Here is a 17,376-nt window from a genome sequence, read left to right as displayed (position 1 = left end):
TGGTTTTGTGGTTAGGAGGAGGAGAATCCCGTTTTTGTGTGTATGTGAGCAAAAGGGCTGCTCCCCTCACCCCCGCTTTCTGTACAGTGGATATACAGTATGTGCCATTATTCTCCCCATGGAGAATTTTCTTAGTTATGCAACCTCTTACAAAGCAAGAACAAACATCTCCCAGTCTAGAGAGACATCATCTTTGACAAGAATTTGCAAAAACGATTGGTGCTTTTGGGTTCCCAACTTGAGACACTTAAAGGGCCTGATTCTTACAAAATGCTGAGCCTCCCACCCTTTGAAACAAAACAGTGCACGGATCTGATCAACCACTGTGTGACACCAGTGTAACTCCACTGACACGGTGATCAGTCAAGTTCTACGTGCTTAAAAACCCTCAAACCCCCAAACCTTTCTTGTATCATTAATCTCAGATTCACAAAAATGGAAAATTTTAAAAATCTAAATTTACGTTTTACAACGTATGGGTCCAAATCTGCAACTCTTCCACCAACAGCACCATTGATTTCATTGGCATTACTTGCATGAGTATGGAATACCTAAAGGGTTCTAAAATGTAGATTTATGTTGTTTCTTTGCTTTGTACATTTAATTCAGTAAAATTAAACTGACCAGTGTTGCTTTCTTTTTTGCAGCCAGCTTCAGTTTCTGGTTCTCCAAACATTGCCATATTGCTATACATTTACATCATACTTTATATACATCTAGAGACACGCTCCTTGTCCAAAGACATTACAGTTGCCACAGTTCCTATCATGCCTGCTTCTTCACCTGCAATAAGAGCTCTGTCTCTTTGCTCCACTCGGTTGTATATTTTGAGCGGATTCTCTCCTCCACAACTTTGTGCAGCTCAGAGGGTGCAAAGTGGTGGAATTTGGCCTTTAACTAGCCAGCTAAGTATGCATCTGCCATTGAGGAGCTCTCAGATAGGGTAAAGCAGCATAACCAACTCCAGTGCCAACTATCCTCCACCCTTATCCTGGCATAAGGGCATCTGGAGGCAGGAGCATGTGCGTCAGGGTGGGGCAGAGCACACCCGAGCTTCATCTATTTTGAACTGACATACAGTCTCTTGGATTTCATAGCTGCCTGGCATAGGTTAGAGAAGACCCATGAATGTTCGAACCTAGCAGGGATTGGGGCAGCTTCAGAGAGTCGTAGTAGGCTCTCCTGACTCCCCCCGCCCGCTTCCTCCGTGACAACTGGATGTTGGCACAGAAGAGAATCTTCTGTATAGGGTCTGATTTGTAGTTTAAAAATGTAAGCAATGGGCTAGCAAATTATGTGGTTTAATTGCAGAAATACTAAGTATTAATTTACTCATTCATATGCGTTTGCACAGGACCTTGCAGATGTAAGAGCCCACGTACTGAGTGCATTACAGACGCACAAGCAGGAGCGCTATATCAGTACTAAGGATGCTTAAGTTCAATACAACAGTTACTAGGGAATGTGTGTCCCAGTGATTTCTATGCACCCCATATTTTGGCAGTTTCCTCCGCAGTTACTTCTCTGATCCTAGCTTACAACAGAGGGGGAGGTTCAGTGGTGCAAAGTGATTAGAAGATGAGAGGGGAAAATGGTCCAAAAGGAATTAACCTGCTCTGGCAGAGAAAGGCCAAAATGTTAGTTTGATTAAGGCTCAATTCCCAAAAGCTGATCACCTGAAGTAAGGAAACCTGTCCCCTGCTTCTTCCTCCTCACCCCCCTGCACTTGCAGAGTTAGGGTCTAACAACAGTTTTAGCATCTAATGCTGGAAATTCTACTAGTAGTAGAAGTCACTTAGACCCAGGTAGTACGTCTAGTGCCTAATATTAATGGCAATTCCCTGCTAGGGCAGTACATCATGCTCTCCCCCTTAAGAACTAGTGGAGAAGTTGCCAAGATTCTGGGCTTTTGTGGAAAACACAAAAACCTTTAATTTCTGCAAAATTCCCTCAAATTGCATTTTAAGTAAAGGCCCCAAGTACGAACATGAATAATCTCACTTCACAGCCACGGAGGGCAAGTGAGTATGAACCTAGGCATGAGGGACAGAGGAAGGTGCGGTCAGTTTTCTGGTTGCAGAAGAGAGAGAGGCTGGAGTTCTGCTGTACGGAAAGTCAGATTACTATGTGCCTGCGTGAAGGAAGATGTGGTTGGAGTGTGACTGAGTGCGGACAGGTATATGATGGAACCTATCCTGACCAGGGAATGTAATGTCTGAGCTGAGCGCTGGCCTGGACTCCAGCACTGAACAACAATTATGAAAACACCTCGTGTGTTACATATTTGGCATCTTTCCTGCCCAAAGATAATTTCAGGACAGTAGGCAGCCACAAATTTCAGACTTTCCAGTAGTGGGCCGAACTCGTAGGTCAGTTGTTAACCCAGGGTTTTTTTTCTGGCCATCAGATTATTCTCTTAAATTTGTGAATGGATTATAAAGTATTCTTCTGTAACATGAAAAAAAACCTGATTAATCCTCTCTCTGAAAACACAACTACCTTTTTTGTCATCAGAATTTAAGGATGTTCCACATCCATTATTTCATTAGAGTAAGGATAATGGGAATCTCCGTTTGGAACAGAGGTAAATCATTTATTAACCAGCATTTTAATATATAAAATGTTACAGTGGATGGCATTATTCTGTACAAACTGAGAAATTCCATAACAACAGTTCAAAGAAAAGCTCCAGGCCAATTCATGATGTCACTTCTAAAGCTGCACTAAGTAACTGTTATATTTTTCTACTTGTCCCCATTACACAATTCTGAGTTTCCAGGATCGCTTTCTGCCCACTCTGGCTCCGTAATACTTCAGATTTTCTCAATTTTCAATAACAATGTTATTGGGGGGGAGGGGCGTGGGATGCATGACATTTCCGTTAAAGTTACCCTCTGCTTTTTTTGCAGTCTTAATGTTAGCATGTTTAATGCAGGCTTAGGACCTATCCAAGGACATTCTTTTTTTTGTCAGCAGTCGGAGTGTCTGAGTCTATTCTTTGGGAAAGGCAAAAAAGAGCACTGACTGAAGGCAGAAAATTAAGTTGCAAGCTGGTCCTGCAATCAAACGCTAGGAGGAAGGTGGGGAGGGGGAGGGATGACTCACTTAGGAAAGGTAGATGTCAGTGCCAGTGGTTATGATATTACATCCCGTAGATAATATGTTAACAAGTCTTGCAGACACCAGAATGCCTTGGGCATTCGGCAAGGTACAAGGTCAATGGCCAAGCGCATTCATCACGTTGAACAGTGAAGGTACCTAGAGTAACGGCACATTATTTTTATAAAATACTTTTCTGTGACATACACTAGATACCTACACAATGGGAGCTAGCATGGAAAAAGAACATTTAAAATATACCGTACGGAACAATTCTGCAAGGCAAAACATTGGACTAGAGTACCTAAGAGAGTCTTTTAATCTCTGATTTCTATGATCATCAGTAAATTGGGTTCCTTCTTTTACATAATACCAATTTTCAAATGAGACCCGATTTTCAAAGGTGCTCAGCACCCACTTTTTCCAGCTAACTCCAATGGAAGCTGCAGCGACGGGAGATGCTCATAACCTTTGAATATCAGGTCAAAATGGATACGACAAAAGGCAGGAATATGATTTACTGATGATTATAGAAATCAGATGGAAAAGTCCCTCCAGAACAGCCAGTCTATGGGGTCAGATCAGTTAGCTACAGACCTCATATCAGTTATCAACCCCACACATTCTATCTACCCCACATGGCACCTATTCCTAGCACTAACCACCACAGTGCACTGATTAGAGAAAAAACAGAAACATAAGCAATTGAGGTGATTTTAATAATTAAAAAAAAAAAGACCCAGGAAAAAGCGCGATACCTAACTACTCCGCATTTTATCTATGCTACACATAGGGCCAGGTTTCCAAAAGTGCTCAGCACCCACACTTTAACCCAGATTCTCACATTTAGGTACCACAAACTGGCAAGATTTTAGAAGAGCAGAGAGAACAATGGGACCTGTTGGGTGCTGAGCACCTTTGAAAATGTGGTCCACGACAAACGTAAGAATTGTAGTGGGTTGCATAGATATAACAAAAGTCAACATATTCACTGAAATAAATCTGTGAAAATGCACCGAGTTTTTTCTTATGAGGCTTATATGGACCCTTGAGTCTTAAAATCATTTGGGCCTTATTCTGATCCCACAGAAGTTAACACTCCCTTTTAATAAACTTCCTATTGACTTCAGGGAGAGCAAAATTTTGATGTTGGTGTCCAACTAGCAGCAATCAAAATTTGGAAAATAATAATAATAAAAGAGCCACCCCCAGCTGGCTATATGGAAGGTGTTATTAGAGGTATGTTCTGTTTTCTTATTAGTGAATTGCAATGGAACCTGTGCTTCTAAACCTCTTAGGTGCTTTCCAAAATCTTCTCTAGGAGTTAAGCGCTCTCTTGTTGTGCCTCCTTGGAGATTTGCATGACACTGCGCATTACTGGAGAAATACCATAATGGATTTCGAACTGCATCTCCACTGTTGGCTGCATAATCAGGATGTGTTACTTTACTGATAACTGGTAAAGTGTTGATAATGCCATGGTATCTCTCATAGTTCTTAAATTGCTTTCCCCATCCCACTGTGGTCTCCTCTTGGAAACTGAAAGCCAATTCCTTGCTGAATATTTATTTTCCTTAATGGCATGTGATTACACGTTGGTTGCTGTTCTTCATTACTCAGCTGCTGCCAACAGAGTGCGGAGGTTGGGTTTTGTTGTTTGTTTTATAAACAAAGAAAAAGCTCGATTTGAAGCCCCAATCACCACAGGAAGGGATATCAAAAAAATGAGGTGTGAACACATCATGAGATCTTACTACACCCCTTAAAGGCATGAAGGTGCAGGTCCAGAACCAAAGGGGCACTTACAGGGGGTCCCCACATGATATGTAACCATACACAAATCCTACCTATAAAACAGAGATTGCTTAATACTGAAACAAGGGTGGCTGATCGAGAGGAAGCTGCACACTCTCTCCTCCCCAGTGAGTGCCACAGACAGGCTCCGGGAGGACCACTGTAGGCCTGGGGAAAAAACAAGCTGTCAAGAAGGTGCAGGGCACGACTGCACTGTCTGTGCTTTTTATAAAGCCTGGTCCAAAGCCCCGTGAAGTCAATGGAAAGGCTGCTACTGACTTTAATGGACTCTGGAGCATGCCAGAGGAGGTGGTATTGTCAAAAGTGCCTCGACAGCTTTCAGTGGGAGCTGGGCACCCAACTCGCCCACCCCAAATAAATGCTTATTTCTTTCCATTCTGAAAAATGTTTAAAAATGCTAGAAGCACTAACATCCCGCCAACGCAGGAGGCAGCATGGAGGAGGTTTCAGAGTTTCCTACTTTCTAGTTTTCTGCTGTATCTACCATAGTCACTCTCAGCACTCATAAATTGTGTGGGTTTCTCGTTGTTTTGAAAAGCCTTTAAAAAAAAGCATTTTTTCCCACCGGAGACCGACTTTTGTCCGAGTGGCAGATACAATATTTCAGAGGCACAGAGAGGCAACACACAAGCTAATACAAACTGAAAATGCTGTGAGGCCACAACTAAAAAAAACAAAAAAAACTCAACTCTTGTTGACAACTTTTCCCAGCCAAGTTTTTGCATTCACAAGAGCTCAAGTTTGTGTGCGCAAATTGCATTTTTGCCCATAAACCAGACTGTTAAGACAAATCAATTGCAGGTTTTGCGTGGGCAACTGAAGATTGTGTTCAAAAATCTATGTTTCTTCACAGGCACAACCGCCTCAAGGAAAAGAGTGCACAAAACTATTACTTGCTATCAAAAGGCCAGGTGGAAGACCCTTAGAAAATTTAGCCCTGGATGTTTAGCCTTGTAATACCTCCTGTGCTTTTCATTCCTTTCCATTTAATTTACATTAATCACAACATTAAAATCAAACAGCAGGAAATGTCATGCAGTCTTTGCTCAGAAGACTATACTGGGAGCCTTGCCTGAGTAAGGAGTGCAGAATTTGGCCCGGTAGTTTTTTGGATAACAGCTGGGATGTGGATAAGAGTTTTAACCAAGGCACCCTAATGTGTCATACAACATGGGCTGAAGCTTTTATGAGCTAATTAGAATGCTCCCTTTTCACCACCTTTTATTAAAAGAATGATATAGATAACTGTTGTGCCTATCAACACAGAGAATCTCTTGTAGTGGAATATTTTTATATATATTAAAGCTATTTGCCTGTGTCCTTTGAACACAGTTCAGTACGAGGCAGAGAGCAATCAGTGATATTTTGTAAACCTCAAAATAAAATATAATCACATCTATTTCATAAAAAAAATGTGAACTTATTTGTATGCCAAAAGTTAACTGAGCCAAAAGGTAATGCAAGTGTGTTTACAGAAAGGAACCTTCACTCAAGAACAGCCAATAAATAAATAAATAAATAAATAAAGCGGTTTGTCACATAACACAAACATGGAAATTGTTCAAAAAAATATTTAAAACCTACATAAAGATACGTATCACTTTACCATCTAAATAACACACTGTTTAAAATATTAACTGAAACCATTTTGCAGTTAAAATCATTTAAAAAAATAAAAACCTGAAATCAATTAAATTCCTAAAAAAAGATACCAGAACAGTGGACAAAAGAAGAAAAACAAAGAAAAGTTTCCACACAGTAGATGTTCATTTTGACACATATTGTAACATAATAGCATGACACAATGCCTTTCATGTATTAGGAAGTCTTACTGAAGACACTTAGAGTGGACTAAGGAGGATGTAGCAACTGTGGCTCTGAAATGCTTATTGATGTTGATTCACAACATGAGAGGCTATTATTTTAGCATAACTTTGTGGTGGTTTTCCCTTTAAAAAAAACAAACAGAAAAAACCCATCACATGCCTGCCTGTATGGGACTGGATAAATCACTCACTCTCTGTGCCTCACTTCCTCATCTCTAAAACTGGGATAATAATCCTTCCTTTCTCCTAGTCTTTGCCTACCTTGTCTATTGAGACGAAGCCCTTCAGGGAAAAGTCTTGTAGGATGGCGCCTAGAACAATGGAGCTCAAACTCAGACTCTAGAGATAATACACACATAACAGTTCAATTCTGATTCCAGAGGTAATGACATTAAACAATATTCAGCACACACGCTGAAGGAGGAGTCAACAGGAGGATGGAAGGAGACATCATTAATGTGTCTACTGTTATAAGAATTGATGGATGGGATGTGGAGTCACTTGGGTCTTGTTACAAGCATGAGGCAAGGAAAAAGTAGTGGGTCTATGTGGCACAGAGCACACAGCTCCGTACTCATTCCACTCCTACAGAAGGTGCAATGGGTAACGGGCTTACTGAGATGGTGGAGAAGGGAGAACAGCAGACCTAAGTGGTAAGGTTTGAATCCACATTTGTTAGTTTAAATCTTTCCAAATGTAGAGACTACAAAGAGGGAACAGAGAGTCTACAGTACAATTTAGTTTTCTTTATCATTTACATAAAGGAATGATTACACATTAGAGCAAAGGTGATGGGTCTGATACAGGAACTGTTATAAGACCTGGGACAACACAAAAGGTAAGAAGACAGTGGGGAAAACGTGTTGGGTGAATTCTAGAATAAGGGTACATCCACACTAACCGCTGGATCGGCGGGTAGTGATCGATCTATCAGGGATCGATTTATCGCATCTCATCTAGACGCGATAAATCGATCCCCGAACGCGCTCACGTCAACTCCGGAACTCCACCAGGACGATCCTGTGCCATGAGGACAGGAGGTAAGTCGAAATAAGATACATCGACTTCAGCTACACTATTTCCGTAGCTGAAGTTGCACATCTTACATCGACCCCCCCCCACCCCCAGCGTAGACCAGCCCTAAAGAAGGAACCGAACAGTGGAAGTGAGCCAGCCCCTCCCAATATACAACAGGAGTACCTGAGTTTGCTAGGTAAGTCTGACTTCATCTAGTCTGAGAAATAAAAATGATGTCCAACAGGCCTGGACACACATCTCCACTTTGGCAGTATAATAAGCCTGGATTGGGAATTCAGAGGAAAGAGGAATTTTATTGAAGGTAACTCCAGATAAATTTAGGATCATACTATGTATCTAGGGTTGCCAACTTTCTAACTGCACAAAACCAAACACCCTTGCCCCGCGCCTGCTGAGTCCCCGCCCCTTCCCCACTCTCTCGGAGGCCACTCCACTCACTCCAGCCCCCCTCCCTCTGTCACTCGCCCTCACTCACTTTCACTGGGTCGGGGCAGGGGTATGGGTGGGGGTGATGGCTCCAGCTGGGGGTGCAGGCTGGGGGGTTTGGGGTGCAGGAGGGGGCTCCGGGCTGGGACAGGGGGGTTGGGGTGCAGGCTCTGGCTGGGGTGTGGGCTCTGGGGTGGGGCTAGGGATGAGGAGTTTGGGGTGCAGGAGAGAGCACCAGGATGGGGCAGGGGGTTGAGGTGTGGGAGGAGGGGCAGGGATGGGGGCTCCGGGAGGGGGCTCAGGCCTGGTAGGGAGTTGGATGAGGGAGAGGGCTCCAACCTGGAGCAGGGGGTCGGGGTGCAGGCTCCAGCCAGGTGATGCTTACCTCAGGTGGCTCCCGGTTGGTGGCACAGCAGGGCTAAGGAAGGCTCCCTGCCTGCCCTGGCTCCACACTGCTCCCGGAAATGGCTGGCACGTCCAGCCCCTAGACCGAGGCGAGGCCAGGCGGCTCTGTACCGTGCGTGAAACCGGTGCCACCGCACCATGTGGAGCTTCCCTGAGAGCCACCGTGCCTAGGGCCAGACATGCTGGCTGCTTCCAGGGAGCTGCACAGATCCAGGGCAGGCAGGGAGCCTGCTTTAGCTCTGCCCGGTCAGCGGCGCTGACTGGAACCACTAGGGTCCCTTTTCCACCTGGCGTTCTGGTCGAAAACCAGATGCCTGGCAACCCTCTGTGTATCTTTCATTTTATCTGGAGGATTAGTTAGTTAATTACTGCTTAGAACCGTATCTCTGTTAGCCCTGCTCCTGTAGACCTGCTGCAATTGTCAGAGTTCAGAATACACTTGTGCGTGTGATTAAAAGAGGGTTTGAAGTGCTGTTTGTAGAAATAAAAGGCCAGTGTGCAAATCCAACGGGCCATCTAAACACAAATATTATGTTCCTTTACAACAGTGAGGGTTTACTCTGAAAAGTGACAACATGTGAAAATGGACCCTTCTTCCCTAAGAGATTTGCTCCCTGTGTATGTTCAGAATCATCACTGCAGACTCTAGTGACTAGTAAGAGTTTACTATCCTAGCGTAGCTCAGTGGTTTGAGCATTGGCCTGCTAAAAAACCCAGAGCTGTGAGTTCAATCCTTGAAAGGGCCATTTGGGGATTAGTCCTGCTTCGAGCAGGGGGTTGGACTAGATAAGAACATAAGAAAGGCCGTACCGGGTCAGACCAAAGGTCCATCTAGCCCAGTATCTGTCTACCGACAGTGGCCAATGCCAGGTGCCCCTGAGGGAGTGAACCTAACAGGCAATGATCAAGTGATCTCTTGAGGTCCCTTTCAACCCTAATAATCTATGATTCTATACTCCAAAACAGTTCTGGAGAGCCAATACAGCTCAGAAAAAAACAAGGATACTATTCTTCTGTACCATCAGCAGAATTGTTTGCTCAATTTCATTATATAGCCAGTTGGTTACACCTGTTCAAACCCAATGAATAAAATATTGCTCCAGGTATAACTGAAGGCATAATTTGGCATACAGAACCTTTATTCCCAGTGATGATGGGTGAAAAGGAAAGACCACAGCTTGATTTTCAGGTCTCATGTTGCAGGCCTGGTAGTTGGAAAAAAAATTAACTTGTGAACTTAATATATTTTATAATGAAATCAATGAGAAACAACTAACAAAGAACCCCTCAAAGCCACTTTCACAGAGCAGCTTTTCAGAACAGAATTGCACTTGCAATTCATCAGAAGCAATTCTGGTCATTTAGGATGGATCTCTTTGGAATCAAGTCTAATTTTCATCAAAAGAAATGTCAGGAATTACTCGAGAAACTAATGTGCTTAAGGTCACAAATTTATTGAGACCTGTTCTAGGGCCTGGTACCCACTTGGGCCAAATTATCCAAAGTGGATGGCTAAAGTTATGCCCCATAATCTATATTTATGCACCCAAACAGCTGATATGTATTTTCCCACACATCTCCCACTGGTGAGTTCAGCACCTCTGAAAAATCAATGCAGTCATTATGGTGCTTAAATATAGACTTAGGGGCTTAACTTTAACCAGCCACGGTTGATCAGTTCAGCCTTGGTGTTTGTGGTTAAATTTTGAATGTTCCTTTTCCTTCCAATATGCAGACTGGCAATACAGAAAGCCAAAGAAAAACTTCACCCACACCCAGAAGTCTGCCTGTTACAGATAGGTCATGTGTGAGCACTTGTCCTTTATGTGCAAAGATGCTTGTTAGTTTCTCCTATGGTACTGCTACAGTCAGACAATTCATAATAAAAGCAATTTTAGATTTATCTATAACGTAGCAATGTCCATGTCCTATAGTGATTCCCTAGATAGTGCGTGAAAGATTGTTGGAAGTGTGAATGCCACAGGGAACAGCACTAGATGAATCAATGCTAAAACTGGAAGCTTCATATAAGATTTGTGGGTGGGGAGTATTATAAGGCACAATACCACTGTAAATAAGTGCATATAAAAGTCATTAAATAAATCTGCAGCCGTTACCATCCAAACACAGTGTGGGTCTGGTTAATGTAGACCTAGCGGGAGGAGTATGTGTGGGACATGCCAGTGTTAAAGACCGGAGTTGTTTTTAGAAAAGAATGAAGCACAGAGTATGTGCCAGATCTACGACAAAGAATGCCTATGAGATCATTTCTCGAAGGCCTGCTTCCATACCCCTGACATGATATAAACGGGTTTGTTATTTATGCCTGCTGGAAACTCCTTTGGTACATTTTATAGCTCTAAGTAAAAACAGCTGGCACCACTGCTAACCTGCAATCTGAAATACAACAAAGATTCGAAAAAGGTGCTTTTCAGGTTCTCTTACACACACACACACACACCTCAGTCTAGGTTTAGTTAATGGCAGTAAGAAGCATGACAAATGAGCAGTGGGGTTTAACAATCTTGTTTGCTAGTATGTCATCATCCTTTATTCAAAGGGTACAGACCTCTCCTCTGACAGCCAGGTGGAGACTCCAAAATCACAAGAGTACAGTAAGCAAACTCTCCTGAGCTCAGAGTGCAGAAAAAAGGGGAGATAGACAGCAAAAGTGAAACCATCCATTTCCTGACTGATAGAAATGTGTGTATGATACACATGAAGTGTCTGTGCACCCAAGTTCAAAGCTCCTACTTAAGAGATCGTGTCTGCTGATAATGAAAGAATCTCCCTGTCCACAGCAAGATCCTTGCAGCCCCCCATAAAAAAGCAGCTCTCTAATCAGACGCATGCAGGAATCGTTCCACAAAGAACAGCTCTCTTCTTGCTTTCAGACACCAAGCTCCTCTACCAAAAGGCAGCTTTGCCCACAGAGACATCCATCACAATTGGGCTCTTTGGCTTATTGGCAAGCTCCTCTTGGTCTCATCCACTGGAAGAGAGACCTTCCCCCAAGTCAGGAGGTTGAGCCTCCTTTTGAACTGCAGGAATTAAGATGTAAGTGAAAGATGTATTCACTGCAAAGATGACATAATTTGCTACAGTTTCCCCTATTTACAATATAGAAGCTATAAATAAGATAAGGAATACAGTTGCTTTTCATTTATTTTACAAGATGACTCTTTTCTGGAATAGGTAACAGGACACCAGGATGGAAAGCAGCACACAGCATCACATTGTGACTGTAAACTGCGTCGCCTGGCCTACCACCGCTAGGGGCGGTGGTGAGCTACTTTTCCCCTGGCCGGCTTGGCCCTGCCCGGTCTCGGGGGAACCCGGGGCAAGGGGGAACACCGGCAAACGGCTGCGGCGCGCCCCTCAGGCAGGGGAGCGCCGGCAAGAGCCTGTGGCGCGCCCCTCGGGCAGGGGAGCGCCGGCAAGAGCCTGTGGCGCGCCCCTCGGGCAGGGGAGCGCCGGCAAGAGCCTGTGGCGCGCCCCTCGGGCAGGGGAGCGCCGGCAAGAGCCTGTGGCGCGCCCCTCGGGCAGGGGAGCGCCGGCAAGAGCCTGTGGCGCGCCCCTCGGGCAGGGGAGCGCCGGCAAGAGCCTGTGGCGCGCCCCTCGGGCAGGGGAGCGCCGGCAAGAGCCTGCGGCGCGCCCTTCGGGCAGGGGAGCGCCGGCAAGAGTCTGCGGCGCGCCCCTCAGGCGGGGGAGCGCCGGCAAGAGTCTGTGGCGCGCCCCTCAGGCAGGGGAGCGCCGGCAAGAGTCTGTAGCGCTGTCGGGGCCCGGTTCCTGAGGCGGACTGGCCGGGTAGGGGAACGCAGGCCCGCCCTACACCTCTGCGTTCCAGCCCAGGGCCCTGGCCGGGGCGAGACGAGGGTCCCGCCGCTGGGTTAGCGGGGGTCTGTCCGCAACGTAGACTCACCGCAGTGTCGTTCTGTCCCTGGGCTACTTCCTACCCGATTGCGCGTCCCTCTGGTCCCTCCAGTTCCTCCGGGTAGACCGCTGCTGGCAGCTCAAGCTCTCCCCCTGGCTCTGGCTCCTCCAGTTCGTCTGAGTACTCGGTGGCAGGCAGTCCTGGTAGGCCCAGTCCTTCCTCCAGCTCAGGTTTCCCCTGATCCAGGGCCTCCCCAGGTGTGGCAGCAGGGTCTGAAGGGAGTAGCGTGCAGTCTGCATCTGCCTCCCTCTCTGGTGCTGCCCTGACTGAGCTAAGGGCCCCGCCCTTTGTACTTCCTGTTCCACCCCTCCCCTTCCGGGGGGTGGAGCAAGCTTGGCCTGGCCCCGCCCACTCAGGTTGAGAGAGTGGCTTTTTACCCTCAGGCTCGGAGGGAAGCCACCCTGGCTCCCTACAGACCCCACCCCTCAAATCCAGCTCCCGAACCTCGGAGCTGGTATCCTCAGCCTCCCCCAGGCAGGATAGAAAGTCCGCATTGGCGTGGTCCCGTCCCGCCCGGTGGCGGATCGTAAAGGCGTAGGGCTGTAGAATGAGGTACCATCGCTGAAGCCGGGGATTTGCGTCCTTCATCCTATTGAGCCATTGCAGGGGTGCATGATCCGTAATCAGTGTAAAGGGGGCCCCAAGGAGGTAGTTGCGGAGGGCGTCCACCGCCCACTTAACCGCCAGGGCCTCTTTCTCAAGGACGGAGTAGTTCCGCTCCCTGGGGAACAGCTTTCGGCTAAGATACACAACAGGGTGTTCCACCCCGTCCACGTCCTGTGAGAGGACCGCCCCAAGCCCCACGCTGGAGGCATCGGTCTGAACGATGAAGTCACGACGAAAGTCCGGGCTGAAGAGTACCGGCTCGCTACATAGGCGGTCTTTGATGGTTTGAAAGGCCTCCTCGCAGTCGTCAGACCAGCACACTCGGCGGGGGCTATTGTTCGTCAGGAGGTCCGTCAGAGGGGCCGTAATGGTAGCGAAGTGGGGTACGAACCGCCGGTAGTAACCAGCTAAGCCCAAGAACTGCCGCACCTGCCTCTTCGTGGTCGGTGCCCGGCATTCCTGGAGTGCTTGGACCTTCCCGACGAGGGGCCGCACCAGTCCTCGACCCAAGGTGTACCCTAGGTAAGTGGTTTCCTCCCGTCCGATTTGGCATTTTTTTGGATTGGCTGTGAGACCGGCGGCGCGGAGGTCCCGGAGGACCGCCGCTACCTGGTTGAGATGTTCCTCCCAGTCGCGGCCATAGATGACCACATCATCCAGGTAGGCTGCGGCGTACTTGGTGTGTGGTTGCAGAACCCGATCCATCAAACGCTGGAAGGTTGCCGGGGCCCCATGGAGGCCGAACGGCATCCGGGTAAAATGGTAGAGCCCGGAAGGGGTGGCAAACGCGGTCTTCTCCTTGGATCGGAGTTCCAAGGGGATCTGCCAGTACCCCTTAGTGAGATCCAGCGTGGTGATATCACTGGCCGGCTTGGCCCTGCCCGGTCTCGGGGGAACCCGGGGCAAGGGAGAACACCGGCAAATGGCTGCGGCGCGCCCCTCAGGCAGGGGAGCGCCGGCAAGAATCTGTAGCGCGCCCCTCAGGCAGGGGAGCGCCGGCAAGAGTCTGTGGCGCGCCCCTCAGGCAGGGGAGCGCCAGCAAGAGCCTGTGGCGCGCCCCTCAGGCAGGGGAGCGCCGGCAAGAGTCTGTAGCACGCCCCTCAGGCAGGGGAGCGCCGGCAAGAGTCTGTGGCGCGCCCCTCAGGCAGGGGAGCGCCAGCAAGAGTCTGTGGCGCGCCCCTCAGGCAGGGGAGCGCCGGCAAGAGTCTGTAGCGCTGTCGGGGCCCGGTTCCTGAGGCGGACTGGCCGGGTAGGGGAACGCAGGCCCGCCCTACACCTCTGCGTTCCAGCCCAGGGCCCTGGCCGGGGCGAGACGAGGGTCCCGCCGCTGGGTTAGCGGGGGTCTGTCCGCAACGTAGACTCACCGCAGTGTCGTTCTGTCCCTGGGCTACTTCCTACCCGATTGCGCGTCCCTCTGGTCCCTCCAGTTCCTCCGGGTAGACCGCTGCTGGCAGCTCAAGCTCTCCCCCTGGCTCTGGCTCCTCCAGTTCGTCTGAGTACTCGGTGGCAGGCAGTCCTGGTAGGCCCAGTCCTTCCTCCAGCTCAGGTTTCCCCTGATCCAGGGCCTCCCCAGGTGTGGCAGCAGGGTCTGAAGGGAGTAGCGTGCAGTCTGCATCTGCCTCCCTCCCTGGTGCTGCCCTGACTGAGCTAAGGGCCCCGCCCTTTGTACTTCCTGTTCCACCCCTCCCCTTCTGGGGGGTGGAGCAAGCTTGGCCTGGCCCCGCCCACTCAGGTTGAGAGAGTGGCTTTTTACCCTCAGGCTCGGAGGGAAGCCACCCTGGCTCCCTACAGTGACTAACAATAGCACTGACTTTGCTGTGACAGAACAGAGCCCACAAGAATTAGGCTATTACTTAGAAGCAGCTTGGAGATGACATGCTCAACTTGCAGTGGTGACATTAACAGAGACACAGAAGGTAAGCAAGAGGGTACTGAATACAAGATCCTGTCTTTGATCAGTGCCATCAATTCCTGTTCTAAGCTTTGTACAGTAAATTGGGATAATTGTTAATCTGTTGATTCGATTTTTTTAATGACCCTGAATAATAAATGTAATGGCTTTATCAGCTTAATGCAATGAACTGGATTTATTGCCTGTAGTAACTAGTAAATTGGAGCACTCATAATTTATGCAGCAGAGGACCACATTAACAGCTGGCCAGGTCCAGACTGCTACACTTTATGTGCACAAAGTGAACGAGATTACTTACATTTTCTTTGTAGTTTTTCAAGTGATGGAACCATACAATATTCATCACATTGTGTTGTGGAATCTCAGAGGAATTCACACAAATCCGAGCATTGTGTTTGTTACTCGCAGACCTAAAGCACACAATTTTCCAAGGTATTGTCTGCAATGTCTTTGTTCTACAAATCTATACAGTATTCTACATGTCCTACTATTCTCTCCGCAGGTTACACACTAATGTAGTAAAGGTCAGAGTGGCAGTTAGGAACATTGACTCTAGAGGCTTGCAGGCTGCGCATTAGATATATATAAAGTTTTGGGTTTTTTTTACTTTATGCAACATTATAACTTTATCATTTAGAAATTAATGAATTACAGTGATGTTACACGTTAGCTTATTACTGGAAGTGGAGCTAAGTACTTGTACACAACCACTGCACATGCAAAACAAGCTGTTGATGGCACAGTCCATCTCTGTGTATGCAGAGCCCTTAGCTTGGTTGGTAACCCCAGGTGGAACTATAATACAAGTTGAAAAATAATAATAAAACCCCATGTGATGCACACAAATCAGGTGAGTGCATGGCTAAAAGTACATCTACATGCACAATTACCTGATGTGTACAAATATTCACAAAAGCACAGGTCAGTGACTTTTTGTGGGCCTTGATCTGTGTTGTAACCTGTAGCAAACTTTGGGCTGGAATGTGTGTGGGATGCACGAATAAGTTTTCTCAGTACAAAGTGGTGAACTCCTAATACAAAAGTGTTGGATTATTCAAAGCATAGTGTAGAGTGCATGACTTTAGAAGTGAGACACTCTCATTAACGATGACAGCAGTACTCATGGCTTCATGCATCAGTGAAGCTATTTAAACATTTCATTTTTTGCTTTAAAAGATCATATTTGAACAAAGACATACGGGTGCTTAGATTTCCATATTTTAATAATACAGGAAGTTTCAAAAAAGTACAATGCATCTCATAATGTGGACTCCCTTTGACACTGCTACACTTAAGATGTAGGTGCGCTACATATATAATTCACGAAATCAAGAATATTCAAAAGTGTTCATGATTTTGGGTGCTCTCCATTTTTGCACTCTTATCTTGAGATACCCACGGTCAGGGACTCTGGGTTCTCAAGTTGGTCACTCAAAATCTCAGGCACAGAACAGCAGTCTCTACTTCTGAAAGTTTGGCTGCATGACAATTTTTGTCTTCAACAACGTGCAAATAGTATCACAGCCAGTACAAATCACTGTGCTTTATATTTAGAGTTACTCTGAAAAGTAACTCTGTAAAAAGAGCATTAAGGGGTTCCATGTTTATTGTGTCTCAGTAATTCCAGATCAAAAAAATTGTAAGTTATGTTTGTTTTTTTCTTACAGTCAGCCTTCCAACCTCAGCCAGGGTTCTGAGAGTTAAGCTGGGTTCTCTTCTTCTCCTCATACACTTCCCTATTAAATGAAAGATTTTGTGGGCCAAATTATGACCTCAGTTACCGCTTCACTGGAATTGCACAGGAAACTGATTTGGCAATGGGGAACAAGTCTTTTGGGGACAGATAAGAATACATTGATCTTACTCACAACAAAGAGATATAGAGTACAGTGGATATGCTGACAGACTACTATTACTACTGACTGCTGAAATGCTGCTATCATAGGAGCGACCAAGACAACGCAGAGTGGAGTTAGATTCATTCTGTAACATCATTTTAAAATGGCTTTAAATCACTGTTTGGAGGAGCTACTCTTATGTACCCTATACAATTTCTGCTAGCTGTTAAAAAAATGCAGATAAACATGATCTCAAACATCTTAAAAGAAAAATGTGTACAACCAATTTGCTATTTACCTTAAATTGGTTGGAAAACCTGCTATTCCTTTCCTGCACTGATCTCGGGCACAAAGAGCCCAACTTATGTAAAGTTTTGTAACAAATGAATGCCTCCTGCTATTATCTGGCTCGCCATCCTGATATCAGAGTTTCTTTCACGGTCACTAAAGCACATTTATTTGTTTTTAAGCACCTGT

The 17,376-nt window shown here is 46.5% G+C and overlaps 1 protein-coding gene across 2 annotated transcripts in view; it reads right to left on the bottom strand.

Annotated features, from left to right (window-relative positions):
- Nucleotides 1-17,376, bottom strand: part of ADAMTS3 (ADAM metallopeptidase with thrombospondin type 1 motif 3) — a 208,715-nt gene that overhangs the window by 65,811 nt on the left and 125,528 nt on the right. Inside the window, exon 1 of one of the 2 annotated variants that reach the window (XM_045019045.1) lies at nucleotides 14,514-14,719. The exons of the other annotated variant lie outside the window; for it this stretch is intronic. The gene's annotated coding sequence lies outside the window, so the exon portion shown is untranslated. Of the gene's footprint in view, nucleotides 1-14,513; nucleotides 14,720-17,376 lie in introns of those variants that run through there. 2 annotated transcript variants of the gene reach the window in all.

Source organism: Mauremys mutica, chromosome 5 (assembly GCF_020497125.1).
Source record: "Mauremys mutica isolate MM-2020 ecotype Southern chromosome 5, ASM2049712v1, whole genome shotgun sequence".
Classification (NCBI taxonomy): Eukaryota; Metazoa; Chordata; order Testudines; family Geoemydidae; genus Mauremys; species Mauremys mutica.
Note: the sequence above shows the minus strand (reverse complement) of the source record. Positions and strands in the feature narration are given on the sequence as shown.